The 16001-nt window shown below is 37.0% G+C and overlaps 1 protein-coding gene across 2 annotated transcripts in view; it reads right to left on the bottom strand.

Moving 5' to 3' along the window:
• PRR16 (proline rich 16) overlaps nucleotides 1-16001 on the bottom strand; it is a 137349-nt gene that overhangs the window by 83690 nt on the left and 37658 nt on the right. The window lies entirely within an intron of this gene.

Genomic DNA, 16001 nt, shown 5'->3' with positions numbered 1-16001 from the left:
ATGTGAGATGACTGGAAAAGGATGAAAAGAATACCTACCTTTTAAAATTTACACTACTACTCCCTTTAAATTCCCAGTAAATCCAGGGTACTGGAAACCTCTCAATTCCTAAAAAAACTACTGGCAGAAACAGTGAAACTTACTTCCTGTAAACACAGACAAAGCAACAGACTGATGAGTAATGGCCAACACTGGCTATCCTGGTCAGGAACAAATCATGTCAAAACAAATCTAATTTGCTTCTGTTACAGGGTACCAAGGAAAATGGATAGGAAAGACACAAAGATGCAACAACTTGTGGTCTTTTCCTCATGTGTCATCCTCTAAGTTTGTTACGAAAACAGAATCTGCAACAGATACAGGTAAGTATTATTACTCACCCACCTCCACTCCTGTGTGTCTATTTCAGACAAGACCAGTTAAGAAACAACACAATAAACTTTTCATTAACGAGGAAAAGAGAGAATAGGATGTCTCAGAAAAAAAAGGAAAATCTAGATAACATCTATTGGATTACATTGTCACATGTCAAAAAAGAAAGTGTCTCTACAATTTCTCTAACTTTCCAGGTGTGTCTAACAAGGCCGAAGAATTCAAAGCTCCAGCAACTTCCTGATTCAACAATTGTTGTAACCATTTAGTGGAATGGTCTCTCGTCTTTTGACCCTTCTGGAATTTCCTCCCTACATGTCCATACCCAACTGGCTGAATGCCAGGACCCTCTCAAAATAGGAGACTAGATAAGACCCCTGTATTTTCTTTGTTCTCTCTCTTGATGCCCCTGGACCCCTTCGAGGAATAAATGCCTTGGAATAATCTGGGGGTAAGAGCCTCTTTTGGATCTTTTGTCCTGTCCCTTTGGAGATATTCCTCCAAAGCCTCTCCAGAGCTAGCCCCGGGGGGGGCTCTGGGGGGAATATTTTCAAACAATGACTAGAAACTGCTTGTCACCTGTTCCTGAATTAATAAAGCTCCACTTTTATAAGCACTCTTTTCTTTAAAAATATTTACCTCAGAAATTATAGTACATTGAAATGGACAGGATATTTAGCAAAAGAATAAAAACATTTGATACAGAAAGAAAAAGGACTAAATGTAGTGCAAGAGCTACTAGAAAACTTATACAGGAAGATGGGTTGTCTTTACCTATAAAAAGTATGTATAATTTTATTTTTAATTTCTACTTCCACGGTGTGATAGAAAAGGTGCATCTGAAATCTGTGGATGTTTACAAGAACAGTAACCTCAGCTACCATGTAGCCTAATCAACTTTTAGGTGCAACAAGCTTCCATGAATGCTTAAAGATACTACGCTATTAAATAATTAGAAAAAGCTTTTGCATGTAGCCAGGCTATATGAATGATTTTTCTCTGCTTATATCCAGCATTTCTAGTACATAATAAGACATCCTAAGTAAAACAGTTCCCTAGGATACTGTGGTATCTTGTCTTTTGCTGAGATTACCCTACCCTGGCAAACAGATTAAAGTGCTAAAACAATTTTTGTACTAATCCTTGTAAGTTCCTGTTTTCTGAAAAACACCTAACATACAGTTGAATCCTGTGGCAAACTTCGAGCCAAGGGAAATATTAACATTTTGTCTTATCTAACTTTGTTAAGTGCAGCTTTACATTGTCTATATGTGGAGGACTTTAGAATATTCACTGAAAAAAAAATTAAAACTGTTCATAAGACTCTTGGCTAAATTCAGAAACTGTAAGAGATGGAGTACCAGATGTGAAGCAGGGTAGATTGGTAGAAGAGCTTACTTAGAGGGTCACAGGATGTACAGCATCACAGCAGGACAGCTAAAGAGCTCACAATAAAAGACATTGTGCTATAATGACTGAAACACTAAAATAAAACCCATTGATTTGGCTGACTTTGTTTGAAGTTGGGAGAGAAGGGGACAGGAGGGTCCCTTCCAGCAGGGGAGTGCCATGAACTGGTGCATAGCTGGCACAGTCCCACAGTGTTAAAAATCACTTCCTGACTTGTAGTATGTTCAGACAACAGTTTAGCGGAGAAAGCAAAGAATTTTTATTCCCAAGTAGCCTCACACACAGGACAATGACTGTGTTCTGTCCAACCTCCTGTGCACACAGATGAGGAAGGAATCTGATGCCGGAATTAACATATGCCAGCAACAGGTCTGTATCATGGGTTCTGCATCCGAGAAATCCAAGTGACATCTGAAATTTAACTTTCTGTTCTTTATACTGGTATAGTGCTTATTGATTCTGGAGGAAGCAGAACTGACTTTCTCTCCATGCCCATCCCACATCCAGAACAGGAAAAGAGAGCCTTGTTGACCAGACATCATTTTTTCTTTTGCATTTGCATTGCAAATATAGTTTTGTATTAGTAAAAGAAGTGGAAGGATGGAAAAGTACATCCTGATGTCAGCATCTCACAAGCAGAACACTTTTCTGGCAAGTCTCTGTACAAAGCCTTCACAATTACATTAGCAGAATTCTGCACCTTCAAAGCCAGGTAAGACTGATATCCTTAAAAAACAAATCCATATAACTTGGATTATATGGAAAGAGTTACAAGACAAAAAGAATTAATTGCCAAATAGACATGCGGCTATCAAACTTTAAAAACTAAAACCATGTTTAAATAATAACTTTGAATTTCTAGATGATTTTTTCAACTCTAATACAGTCAGTAAGTACTTAGTATCTCAATACCTGTGTTTAAAGTAAATAAATTATTCTTCACTTATGTATCTTCTTGATTTGTGACCTTTCTTAATTAACAAATTGAGTAAAACATTTGGAAACTTAACAATAAAAATTGACTGGAACTTTTCATAGACTGACATCAGTTCCCACCATTCTGCCACAAAAATCTGCCAAGAAAATTTTTTCAAACATCAGTTAAAAATAAAACAACTACAGGTTGAGAGGGGTCAAAATGAAGAATCTCTTGGAGATACATCTTTCTGGTGTGGCTGTCTGTATACTTCATATTATATCAAAGACTTAAGAACAGCTACAGCTAACAGTAGTCTGACATGGCAACATGTATTAGAAAAGAAATATGGCACTTCTGCCACAGCAGAAAAAGATTCAAAAATTGAATGAGTCAGTATAGGACCTCATTCAGAAAGCCTCCTGCATTTCATTAACTCTGAAAGGTGCATGACTGACAGATCCAGAAACAATATTGTATTTCTACCCAGTACGAGTTTGACACAGGCAGAAGATATGCCCCAGAAATTTCACTGCCTATGTACTTCACTTCTGACTTACAGAGAGGCCAATTCACACTTTAATCTTAAATTCCTTGTTATCTTTATTGAAACTGTCAAGAGAAGAAGGAATTTGTTCCAAAAAGGATGAAAATCTCAGATACAGCCACCTGACCAAAATAAATCAAACAAAAATCATTAGGCTGTTTTACCGAACCACCATATAACAATTTCCAATCAGTATAAATCTAGATGTCATCCAAACTACCCATTCTTTATGTTGAAATATCAGCCATTAAGCCCGGTAAAACTGTAATCTCTACCTCACTATCTTCTTTATGCTTTTCTGCTGCTTACTTCTTTTCTTTTCTATAGCTCTTTCCTACCAGTCTTGCATATACCCAGCACAGTACAGTGAAATATAGAAAAAGTGATCAGAACATTTGAGAACAGTTTTCCAAAGCTGCAGACAGATGTCCCTGTAAGGAAAACTGGAGTGAATAAAGCCACTAAACACCTAAGAAATAGAGGAAAAGTAATCTGCTTAAAGTGCAGCTAAGAGGACTCCATTAAAAAACCTTTGTAACAGTAAGGGAATGGAACACTGAACCAGATCAACTGAGAATTTTGTTTAGTCTGTATAATTTCAGCAAATCATAGAAGACATAATTTTGATCCAGCCTTGGAGCACTGAAAGGGGAAAGGATCATCTCTTACTTTCCCTTTTGATTTCAGAATTGGAAAACTAAATTATTTAATTCCTTTGGGAGAATGTATCTGAGAAAATCTGTTTAGTATAGCAAAAAATATTTTTTCTTTTAAATAAAAAATGTCTACAATTTCGCTTACTACTTGAACTATGCCCTTTAAAGTTTTGTGCACATGTGTATGCACTTTAAATGCTGTAACGAGCATATCTCAAACTTAAATACATTTAGTTTTGGTAAATACAGCTTGGTATTGATAAATATGCAGACCTGCATCATCTTAAAGGTACCATGATGAAGGACTAAGAAAAAAGAATGAACTAACAGATACTTTTTCTCTAATAATATTAAAAAAAAAAAAGCTTTGCCATTTTAGTCATCCTTCAACACCAACAGATGTGCAACTAAATATATAAATATATTTCACTACCAACTACATCCACTTAAGCAAAAACTCTCAAACTTTCTTCAGTTTTATTCTTTCAGGCACTAAAGCATAAAATATACAGTAGACTGAGTAAATAGGTGTAATCCTGTCTATTTGTAGCACTGGACTAGTGCAGATTAGTCTCAACCATTAGTCTCAACCTATAATACTGCAGACTGAAAAAGGACACATATCTCCCAATCTACGAATTTTCCACCAACTTTCCTCCCTCCCAACATTCCAGATGAAACTACCCCATCTGGGGTTTTTGCACCTAAGGTTGATCGGCACCCAACAGCTTCCCCACCCACCAGTACAACACAGCTTCTAGATCCTTGGCTGAGTGAAAGTGCATATTTAATCAAACAATGGCAGAAACATCTCATCAGGCTCACCAGGTATCTGTGCTAAGAATTTTTATACCAAGTACAAGCATAAGCAATCAGCATTGAAAATATCTGCAGTAACTGAAAGACAAACACCAAAATGGAGGCTAAAGCCAACTGTGGTTTCCCTTGGCTGCAGCCTTTCCACTCTTTCCTCTTTTTGCTGTGTTCCAAAATAAATCCTCCCACCAGCAGAAAGCAATTATCACTGTTATTTTTAATCGCCACCTCCCATACACTTCCTGACATTTTCTATAATAAAGTGATGCCTCTGCTGTTTGTGGAAGAAAAAACTCACACTAGGAAGGAGCTGGACATCCTACCTGCGGCCAGAAGGCAAGACTTAAACCGACACAGCACCAAAAGCATTTTCTCCTGACAAGTTCAGCCCTGTCCCATCTGCTGATCGTTGCAATCCCTAGTTTTATGTACCTGCATCTCCTGAATTGTAACACAAGGAGTTTGTACTCAGGTCTGTGGTTTCTTGCTTGTAGGAGCTTCCTATTTACTCCCTGCAGCAGTGCAGAGCACAGATGTCCTGAGGCTCCCTCCACACATACAAATGATACTTCTTCACAGAACATGAAAAAGCTGAGATCAAGGCTTACTCTTCAGGAGCTGCCAGAGGAACACAAATAAATAGTTTCAAATAAAAAGACCTCAAAGAGCATCCATGATATATGAGAGTCTTTACATCTGTATTATCTTTAGTGGCTATTTCTTTACTCAGTGACTTTGCATCCATAACACATCTACAAAGATGTGCTCACAACAATCACAGAGGCAGAACACCTTGAGGGACAATAAAATGGGAAAAACTTTCAAGTTTCATTTTAAGAAGGCACAAACAGTGAAATGTGTTTAGACAAACATGCCACCAAATACAAAATACATCAGTCAATTTTCTTAAGAAAAATTCATATGTTTATGGCTAGCATCAAATAAATTGTAAAAATTGACTGAGCTGCCTTTCCAAACCATAGTTTGTGAAGTCATTTTTCCCTTTCCATCCTCGGTCAAATGACTCTTTACAAGTAGTCTATAAACAGGATCAGGTTAATCAAAACATTAATCAAAAAAACACCAAAGAACAATAAAAGCAGATCATGACATCATGCATAGAGAAACACAAATTAGTGCATGAAGATCTCCCTCCTCCTTCTTTTACATTAAATTGATCTATTCAAACAATTTATTTTTAAAGATAAGAAATCAAATATTAAGAATCTTTCTTCTTCCAAATATTAAGCATTTTCTGCCCGCAAGAACCAGAAGCTTAAATTACGTATGTTTTTCCTGCAACCTTAAGTGCAATAAAATTTACTCCTCCCGATCACTGTTAATCTGAGCAAAATATAGAACATTTTTAATTTAGCATCTTTAAACTTTATACAATACAAATCCTAGGGTACTCATATCTTTTTAGGGGGTACTGATCAGGGACAATTTGCTCAATCAGGTTGAAGTGAGACAATGACAGGAAGCAGTTTTCACTCCTGTGCAAAAAATAGAGCCAAACTCCTCCCAACCCAAGCAAGAAGCTTTTCTCTTCAGCTTACTTCCCCTTCTAACCAAGCTTCCTTCAGCTCTTTCAATATATGTTACCAGTGTACCAGGAAGAGTAAGCATATCCCTTGAATATAGATAACTAACCTGGGCATCTCAAGATGCATGCATGCACTATCTGCATTTTTCTTCATAGTTGTCTCACTTTTAGAACCAGGAGGAGTCAGCAAATACATTCACACTGACATTCTCCTTTTCCTTTAATATTTATTCTTCAAATGTTATAATCTTGAGTACTCTATCCATTTTAATGACCAGGCATTATAAAGAAAATTAAAGTTTTTATGAGAAATTAAATCTCAGAGAAAACAGCATGAGATGCCTTTGGAAATAGGGTTAGTCAAATGATGGAAACACTCCTGTTTCATTGTTGCAAAGTTAAAATTTAAAATATGAGTGAGACAGCCTGAATTTCCAGCACAGGTTTGATTTACCCTAATATATTGGTCACAGAATAGTTTAGGTTGAAAGAGATCTCAAAGATCTCCTAGTTTTAATCAACCTCCTGTGGACAGGGACATCTTTCATGAGACCAGGTTGCTCAGAGCCCCATCCAAAATGGCCCTGAACACTTCCAGAAATGGGGCATACACAATTTTTCTGGGCAGCCTGTTCCAATGCCTCACCACCCGCACAGTAAAGAATTTCTTCCTAAGTTCTGATCTAAACCTACTCTCTTTCATTGTAAAACCTGCCCTTGCCCCTTGTCCTGTCAATACATGCTCTTGTAAGAAGCTTCTCTCCATTTTTCTTGTAACTCCTTCAGGAAAGGGAAGGCCACAATTAGGTCGCTCTAAAGCCTTGTCTTCAGCAGGTTGAACAACCCCAATTCTTTCAGCCTCTTCTCATGTAAGAGGTGTTCCATCCCTCTGATCATCTTGGTGGCCTCCTGTGGACTTGGTCCAATAGATCCATGATCTTCTTGTGCTGAAGACCCCAGAGCTAGACAGCATCCCCTCCCCTGACCTGCTGGCCACAGTGCTCTGGATGCAAGTAGCATCTCTTCACAAAATCAAAACTAAAGAGAACACTAGAAGAAAGGCATTAAAAACAAAAAAACACAAACAAAAAAACATACCAAACCAACCTACCAAAAGAAACCAAAAACCCCATGGAAAACAACAAAATGTATTTCTAGCTTGCTGATCCAATTTATGATGTACACTATTATCACCTCCTCCATATAATGACTGCTCTTTGTCAGTGTCCTGTTTTGGCATCTGTTCACAGAACTGTGTTTGCCTTAGTTCTTAAATCCATGCCAGCTGCCTGTGACCACCTGATGGAGCTGCAGTTCAGCTGATTCTCTGCTGAGGATGTAACATTGGCCTGAGTTTGGCTAGAAACTCACATATTGGATTTACCATTATTTCAGTCCTGTATGGGAAAAGGGGCCTGAAGTGAATAAGTACTCCCATAATTTTGTAAGATATTTTCAATTCTGCTATACATAGTACACCTTGTTGTGCTAAATAGAAAGGGCAGTTCCCAAATTTAAGAGAAAACTGTAGTATTTACCTGCAGAAAAAACCCCGAAGACTTAACACACATTGTCACACTTCTCCCAAAAAATCTCTTCTAGTTTCATATTAAGATTTTCACAATATCAAATCTTTGTTCAATTTCTAGTTAGGTTGTTTAGAAAAATCTGATCATTGTTCTACAAATGTCTGGTAAATTACTATAATTTCAACATGAATTTTTCATAGGAATGATCTGAAACAGCTCTGAAAAGATATGAAACAGATCAAACTACCACATATATCAGTAAAGATTAGAAGATGCATCTATCTTTAAGTTGCTAACTAGTTGAAAAATCTGAGTAGACATTTTGATTGCTAACCACAGTTAAACATTCATAGTTCATTAGTAAAATATAATGCACAAATTTCTTTTTGAAAAACACCGAATCTTCCACATAGGTACCTCTATAGCTGAGAAGAAATTATCTTAGTTTTTTGCAATGAACATTTTGTTCCAGCAGCTGAGTTCCTGTAAGTTGTCTCCCAAATGAAACACAGTTCTTAAAATACAGCAAGCACATGGCCTAGTTGTGATAACAGTGTATCATTTTTAAAATTCCAAATTACTTTCAGACAGAAAAATGTATAAAGTTGCTCTTTATTTCCACAATATTTCTTTAAACAAAATCCTATCCTTTGATTTGCAGGCTCTTAGGAACAGGAGTAATAGATTGGTAGAACTAAAAAAATAATTCGTTACACTATAATGCCTTCTGTACTTGTACTAAAAGCCAGAATTGCCTTGAGAAAGCAGCAATTTAAAAAAATCTATATTAAACTCATGGAAATCAGTTAAAGGTGCAATGACACAACATAGTGGCATTTCTTTAATTGTTCTTTGCATTTTTTCACTGACAAGTCCAAACTCCTCATTCTCACTCTCACTTTGATTTTTTCTTTTATGAGCAGTTCATGCTTTAGCCATTCTAAAACAATGACTTTACACATTTTACAAGGAATTCAAGTTTGCAAAAACAAATGCAGATGTTCTGTCCGGCTGGTTTTTCTAAAGACACATCATTAGTCCTAAATGCTAAAAACAGCTAGTCATCTATCAAAAGAAAATCGCCCTTTCTTCAGCAAATCAGAGTTCACTACACTGGTATATTTGTCCTCAATAAATCAAAAATAACATTCACCTCCTCTGTTCCCTTTAGGTGGCTCTCAAGAGAAATTGCTCCCTTCAGGCATTTTGGTCTTACATATCATTTATACTGACTCTCAATCAGCCCTCCTGAACCTGCAAAGACTGTCCAACCTCTGTCCACACATGCTAGAGCAGCCGAAATGGCTGCCATTATCAGCAAGTTTGCAGAGCAAAATCCTACCGCCAACTCATCGTTTTTATCAAACAACTTCCTACTTTCCCATAACTAGTGAATATATATCACAGAGGTTTAGTCAACACCTCCTCCTAGACCTTATCTAAATTTCTGTGTCTGCTATAACAAAATAATTCTCAGGCTCTGTCACCTGTGACGGATGTTTTTCAGATTTCAGTCAAGAAGTTTCTTTTTTCATAAGGATCACAAAACTTTGCTTGAAGTATGTGATGATAAACCCATAAAATGAATTTTAATCAACCCATCTGATTTTGTTTTTGAAGTTTTTTTTTTTCCTTTAAAACTGCCCAAGAAAATCAACATCTATAGTTTCAATACATAAAGCTACAGGGGTTACAAATACTAACATAAGTTAGTATATATAACTACATATAAATATAAATGCATAACATAAGTTCAATTAACTTTCATTCATTCCTCCCTTCATTTTGCTGAGATTAGGTACTGCAATAGTTTGAGATAATCTCAATAGTGTTTGCCAGTTATTTCTGTTAGTCTTTTAATCAATACAACAGCTTTATCTCTTGAAAAATAAAATCCATGCCTTAATAGACCATATACATCTATTTAATGGTTGCAAAATACACCAGACATCATTTATCTGTGGGGGTTTTCCAGTTACTTATAGAGATTTTGCTTATTCACAATATTTTTTTTCAGTCACCTTGAAAAACTTTTTCTCCTAAGGACACAAAAGATATACTTAATAGAAAATGACAAAATTAAATCTATGAACCACTAACACATTGGTTCAACTAAGTGCCTTGATACCAACGTGAACAAGATCTTAGAAACCCTTAAACCACGGATTACTGGCATAATGGACTACACCAGCTTGTGTCAATTCCTACTTACGTTACTTTAATCAGGACTACTTGCAAAGGAAAAACATCAGGCCTTCAAAATGCTTAGTATGCTGTAAATGAAACATTTTCATAAATGTTAATACTGTACCCTGTATTAGCATTACATTTTAAGCATCACTGCCTACCTCCAAACTGAGTATAAATGATCCATGTGAACACTACTGTCATAAATATGCACGCTAAATAATTGAAACATACAATATGATGTCCTGTTTTTACTTACAGCAGCCACAAATATGAGAGGTACCTGAAAATAACTCAAGAGCAGCCTTCTCCAGCTTACAGAGAAGAATTTAGGTATGTTTTGCTACATTAAAAATATTTCACTTCCTGTGAAACCTAATTTCATAATTAGGTTTAAAAATATGGATTTATTGAAATGGAATTGAATATGACAATGGAAGATAGAAATACCATAACTAGTTTATTAATACCTAACTCAGTTGTGCATTACCTCTGAACAAATGACAAGCATACCAGACACATCAAACCACATTTAAATACTGCATTTTCCACAATATCTGGCTACGCTAACACAAGATGAAACAGGTGACGGTATTGCAAAAAAATTATATTAAAGTATATATCTTTATGATTTTAAAGTAAACTAAGTAAAATTCTGAATAATGCTCCACTGGTGATCTCAATAAAAGAAGTAACAGAAGTTCATTTGAGTGGGGGGTTATGGCAGCCAAAATTTAGAAAGATCCTCTGCATGCTAAATTATTCAAATATTTTATTTTACCTATGGAAACTAAATCAAAACTAGTGATCCAGTCATGACTCTAAAGCCTGTCAAGAGAAGTAAAATGAAAACATTAGAATTTGACAATACTGCGTTCCAATTTTTCATGTCTTGCACTTAAGGTGACACCAACATCACCAAGGTTTTCTTAGCTGTTTAATTAATGACTCCACAAAACCGTCAACACTGAAAATCTTATAATGAGTAGTGAGTATTACTATCATTGTAAAAAGAGAGAAAAGGTAGTCAGCTTCCATCAGAATAAACACCCCAACAATTTGAATATATTAGTATTCAATATTCACAAGAGATTCTAAGTTTCAGAAGAAATACCACAACAAGCGAGAAAGTGTAAAACTAACAACAAAGACATCAAAGGCTATCTTAGTATTTTCACTGACAGCTTTTGAAGTAGAGACATGACATTTCAAGCACTGGAACAGGCTGCCCAGGGAGGTAGTTCAGACAATATCCCTGGGAGTGCTCAAGAAATGAGAGGACATGACACTCAGGACGTGGATTAGTTGACATGGTGGTGTTCTGTCATAGGTTGGGCTCAATGACCTTTGAGGTCTTTCTGAACCTTAATGATTCTATGAAATATCAACTTCTTAACTTGCTCTTATGGATCTCATAGTTGACCAAAATATTTTATTCACCCACTCTTGGCACCAGACAGAATTTTTAAAATGTGGGTTTGGCCCATTGCCAGGTCTGTATCAGATATGTGCCACAGCAGCTCCATGTGCTTCTCCTAGTCTTTTTTATTATTAAGCTCTCTTACACTACTACTGCACCTTGCTGAAAAACCAAAAGTAACGCAGAGCACACAATGCAGAAATCACACATTTCTGCATTGAAAACAAACAAACAAAACCCCTAGCTACAGAAAGCATAGTCTGAGTATTCACAAAGGGGGAAAATGGAACAAAAGTTGGGGAAATTACTGATTTCTACACTACTTACCTGACATTTTCTAGAATGAGACTAAAATTGAGATTTTTTTGACTTCAGCCTAAATATGTCCTCAGTCCATAACAACTACAGATTTCTCAGGTTTGGAGAGAGGATTTTTTTGGTTATTTGTTTGTTTGCTCGTGTGAGCCTAGCACAAATTCTGTAAGAAGGAAAATTGAAAAACTACTCCAAGTCAATTACATTTTCATAGCATCAGTGAAAAGATATTTTCTTTTAATAATAAGGGATAAGTATTAAACTCTAAGTATTCTCAAAATAAAAAAAGGTGACATGTAGCTCTCAACATCCAAGATCTCAGCAAAAGGCATCCTTTTTGTACTACAGAACAACTGCTCTCTTTTCAGTAACAGTGAATCAGTTTACTCTAGATGAGGAATTTAGCTCCTGGTAGAGAAGACTGGTTTGTCAGGACTCAGAACATTTACACAAGTTGGCCTGAGGTGCTGCAGCTGGTGTACCCAGATAATCAGCAAAAGTTGCAAGACTACCAAACCTGCAAACCTTTCTGTAACTCAAGCTGTGGGAAAGGTTTCTAGCAACACCCTCACAAAACTCCAAGTGTTGAGACTCTTAAGGATGCAACAATCTTGAATAAAGGCGTTGTGCTTAAGATATGTGATTTTCACTATAATATTTTTTCTTAGGAAGTACAGATGTGGTGGTAAATGATGTACAACACCTACCGTTTTTAATCCAGTGCTTTGATCATTTGAACCTTGTATCTTCAGTGCACCTCCAGGAAAGACCATTATTCATCAATGACCTGGATATGAAGCTTGAAATAGCAGACAGCAAAGGCAACCACATCTCGTATAGAAAGAACAAGATTTCCTTGCCTCTACTCAGCACCCATTAGACCACTGAGTCCAGTTTGGGGCCTGTTACCAGTCGGAAACATTGATAAATCACAGCAGCTCAGTGGAGGCAAACCAACACGATTGTGGCTGGAGCATTTCCCTTTGAGGAGAGACTGGAGGACTAGGGCTGGTTCAGCCTGAGAGGGGGGCAGCTCCAGGGGCACCAAACAGCTGCTTCAGGACCACCTATGAGGGACTGTCAGAGACCTGAACTCTTCTCAGCAGGGTGTGACAGCAGGGTGAGGGGCAGGTGAGACTAGGACCAGCATGAAGTAAACATTCTCCCTGAAGGACAAATGAGTAGGTGCTTAGGCTGCCTGGTGCTATGCAGGCTTCCTCCCTACCTCCTTGAGCTCCCTGGTCTGCTCCTTGCTGCAAGGTCAGCACCTGGCAGCCAGCCCCTTCTGAGCTCCCTACCCACAGGGCAGCCCACGACCCTGCAGCCAGAGAGACAGAGGCCCTTTGGCACAGCCAGAGGATGCAGCAAGGGCAGGCAGCACCCAGAGTGGCTCTTAAAACAAGATTCTGCAGTTTTAAAAACACACAAGAGCCCAGAAGTGGATTTCCTGACGAGTCTAGGATGTGGCTAATGTGTGATGTGTAGATCAGCACGGGCATAATGGTCAAAAACTGTAGTTGTGCCTTCAGTGTTGCTAAAATGTACAAAAAAGATTAAATGTTTCTAACAGTACTGTTTCACAGTGCATTGCACATGCCACGCTTGATCATTTTTTACCTGATACTCTGCTCTCAGATACAGGTTTGTAAGACTGCTGAACAGAAGAGAAAAAACCTGACTTTGAGCACCTCCACTTCTCACAGTACCATACAGTCCTCCATTTATGACATGAATCATAGAAACTGATACACCTAGTTGTTTTTGGATTCAGCAACTAGTCATATATGGGAAGACCAAAATAATTAATTAATTAAATAAATAAATAAAGCACAGAAAATAAAATACCTGCCCAGTAACAACTTCTCAGTGACCCACTGAGGCAGACCAGAAATAGAGATAAGTAATTCTATTCCATAATAATTTCACTTTTTTGCATAACAGAAGAAAAAGGACCCTTTCGTTTTCATAAGCATTCACAATTTGCATGTTTCACCCAAATCCTGATCAGTATTTTCTTTATGTGTAATCTCCACTTTCATATGTAGCAAATTTCACCACACACTGGACATTCAAATGGCTCTGCATCTTAGCTGATCCACTCAGACTCTCAATCTTTTCCACTTTGAAAAGCAATCTAAAATTGGACACTGCGTTCCAAAGCATTACTTTCTAACATATCACTTTCACATTTTAGAGTTTCAAACCTCTTCTTAACACAATTTAAGATTCCTACTTGCACTGTCAACTCCTGTTGCTAGATGTAGTTATTGCTTAGATCAAGCTGTGATGTTTTCATTGAAAGAAACAGTAACTCTCTAAGTACTGCAATTATTTAATGAGTATCAGAGGATGATGCAGGCATATAAGTGGATGTCAAGGCAGAAAAAATCACTCTTGCTGAATATCTTAAATTTATTAGGTCCATTTAATAATGGCTCGGTTCTGGTTATTATAAATACTGGATTTTCATTATTCTTGCCAGAATATATTTTTCATTAACAGTCTAAGCCAAATAGACAACTGCAAGAACTGGGACATGACAAGCTAGGACTGACTGTAAGAGAACCTTACCCCAGGAGAACATGGAACAGTTGGTACAGGGACTGTGCCAGAGACTGTGAATCCTCAGGATGAAGCCTCAGACAGTCTGGCCTAACCCTCTGGCTGACTCTGCTGTGAGCACCTCCTTTCACCAGACACCCTCCAACCTCCCAATCTCCTTCCCCAATGAAGTCTGTGATTTCTATTCCAGTGCTGGGCAAGAGGAAGAAGCTGCCCTTAAATCTTCTCATGCCTTCAGCAATAGGAGGAACAACCAATGCCAGTTACTTCCCTTACAGACAATGGATTTCCTTGAGATACCGTAATGCTCAGAGCATTTTGGTTTTACCTATTTAATAGAAACATCACTGTGACATTGAAAGACCATTCCAGTTTAAAAAAGAGCATGCCACCTTTAAAATCATGATCCAATTGCTTTAAATTAAAAGAAAAGAACATGTCAGATGCTTTTTATGATTACATGAAGACTTTGTCTAGGTTGAAGGTTTTTTCTATAGTACACAAGTTAGGTTTATATTATTATTACCTAGAGTTTCCACTACTTCAGAAATCTGTGTACAGCACTTCATTTTGCAATACAACATTGTGCTAATATGAAGAAAAACCTGACTCTATGGTATTGGTCTCCTCAAACCAGCTTTACCTACAAACACTTCAGATCACATCTAGTATGTCACAATATGCTTAAAAAAATCTTACAATGCTATTGACTTGTTCTTGAGATAATTCCTAGAAAAGTCTTTGTAGAGGTATGGAAAAGGAAAACAACCAATGCAAATCTAAAGGGGATTCTACAAAAAAGACTGATCTATTTTCATCAAGTGTTTCACCAAAAATATCTTCAGAAGGGCTGTTGGCTAGATGAAAGTCATCAAGTATTAAAAAGAACAAAATACAGCAGTTAGAAAGGAAACATACAAGTCATTTGAGTTATGATTACCCCTGGCATGATGTTAATTAATTATCATAGAAATACCAGTGCAACATTTTGGGGTTTTATGTAAACATCAGCTTCCAAAGTGAATGCCTTTTTTCCTGTATTTGCAGCAAAGCTTCCACTTTTAATACAGGTTTTTATACTTCTTGAACTCAGGTTTTTCTAAAGGTCACAATTCTCTGTTTTCAAATACAAATAGAGTTTATATTGCACTTTGAGAAGCTGAAAAAGTAAGGGATTTAGCACTAGTGTACACTTCATTCTCAAAACATTTGAGTTTCAAATACATTCTTTTGTATCCAGATAAAGCCCAGACAAGCTGACAGTGACATCCTCCCTTTCACTTAAATTAAAACAAGTATTTTGAAAGTCCTGTCCTTGTTGCTAACTGTTTGCTTGGCTGGATGGTTGGTTTTGCTTGTTTGTTTTTTAAAAGAAGAGCAAAGCAAGTGACAGAGCAAGTACTTCATCCTCTCTTCTGAGATGTTTGAATGAACTTGCATGACAGAAATCCCATGACTAATTCAACTCTTGAGAAGACAAAGGTTTATAGTCATGAAATGGGTTCTCACACTAGTGAGAATTAGTACCATTTTTTCTATTTTAATAATTTGTGTTAGTATTATGAAGCTCACATTCCAGTTTCCAACCCATAAGGTGCATAAACATAGCCTCCTTTTCCTGGTGGCCTTTAGGTACTCTGCTAGTGCAGAGGCAACTTAGTTTTATGCCTTATTGTAGATACAAATATATTATTTACATGAGTTCCTTTCTGGAAAATCAAGAAA

This window comes from Chamaea fasciata, unplaced genomic scaffold, assembly GCF_029207755.1.
Source record: "Chamaea fasciata isolate MVZ Bird 193981 ecotype frontalis unplaced genomic scaffold, bChaFas1.0.hap1 SCAF_4, whole genome shotgun sequence".
Taxonomy (NCBI): Eukaryota; Metazoa; Chordata; class Aves; order Passeriformes; family Sylviidae; genus Chamaea; species Chamaea fasciata.
Note: the sequence above shows the minus strand (reverse complement) of the source record. Positions and strands in the feature narration are given on the sequence as shown.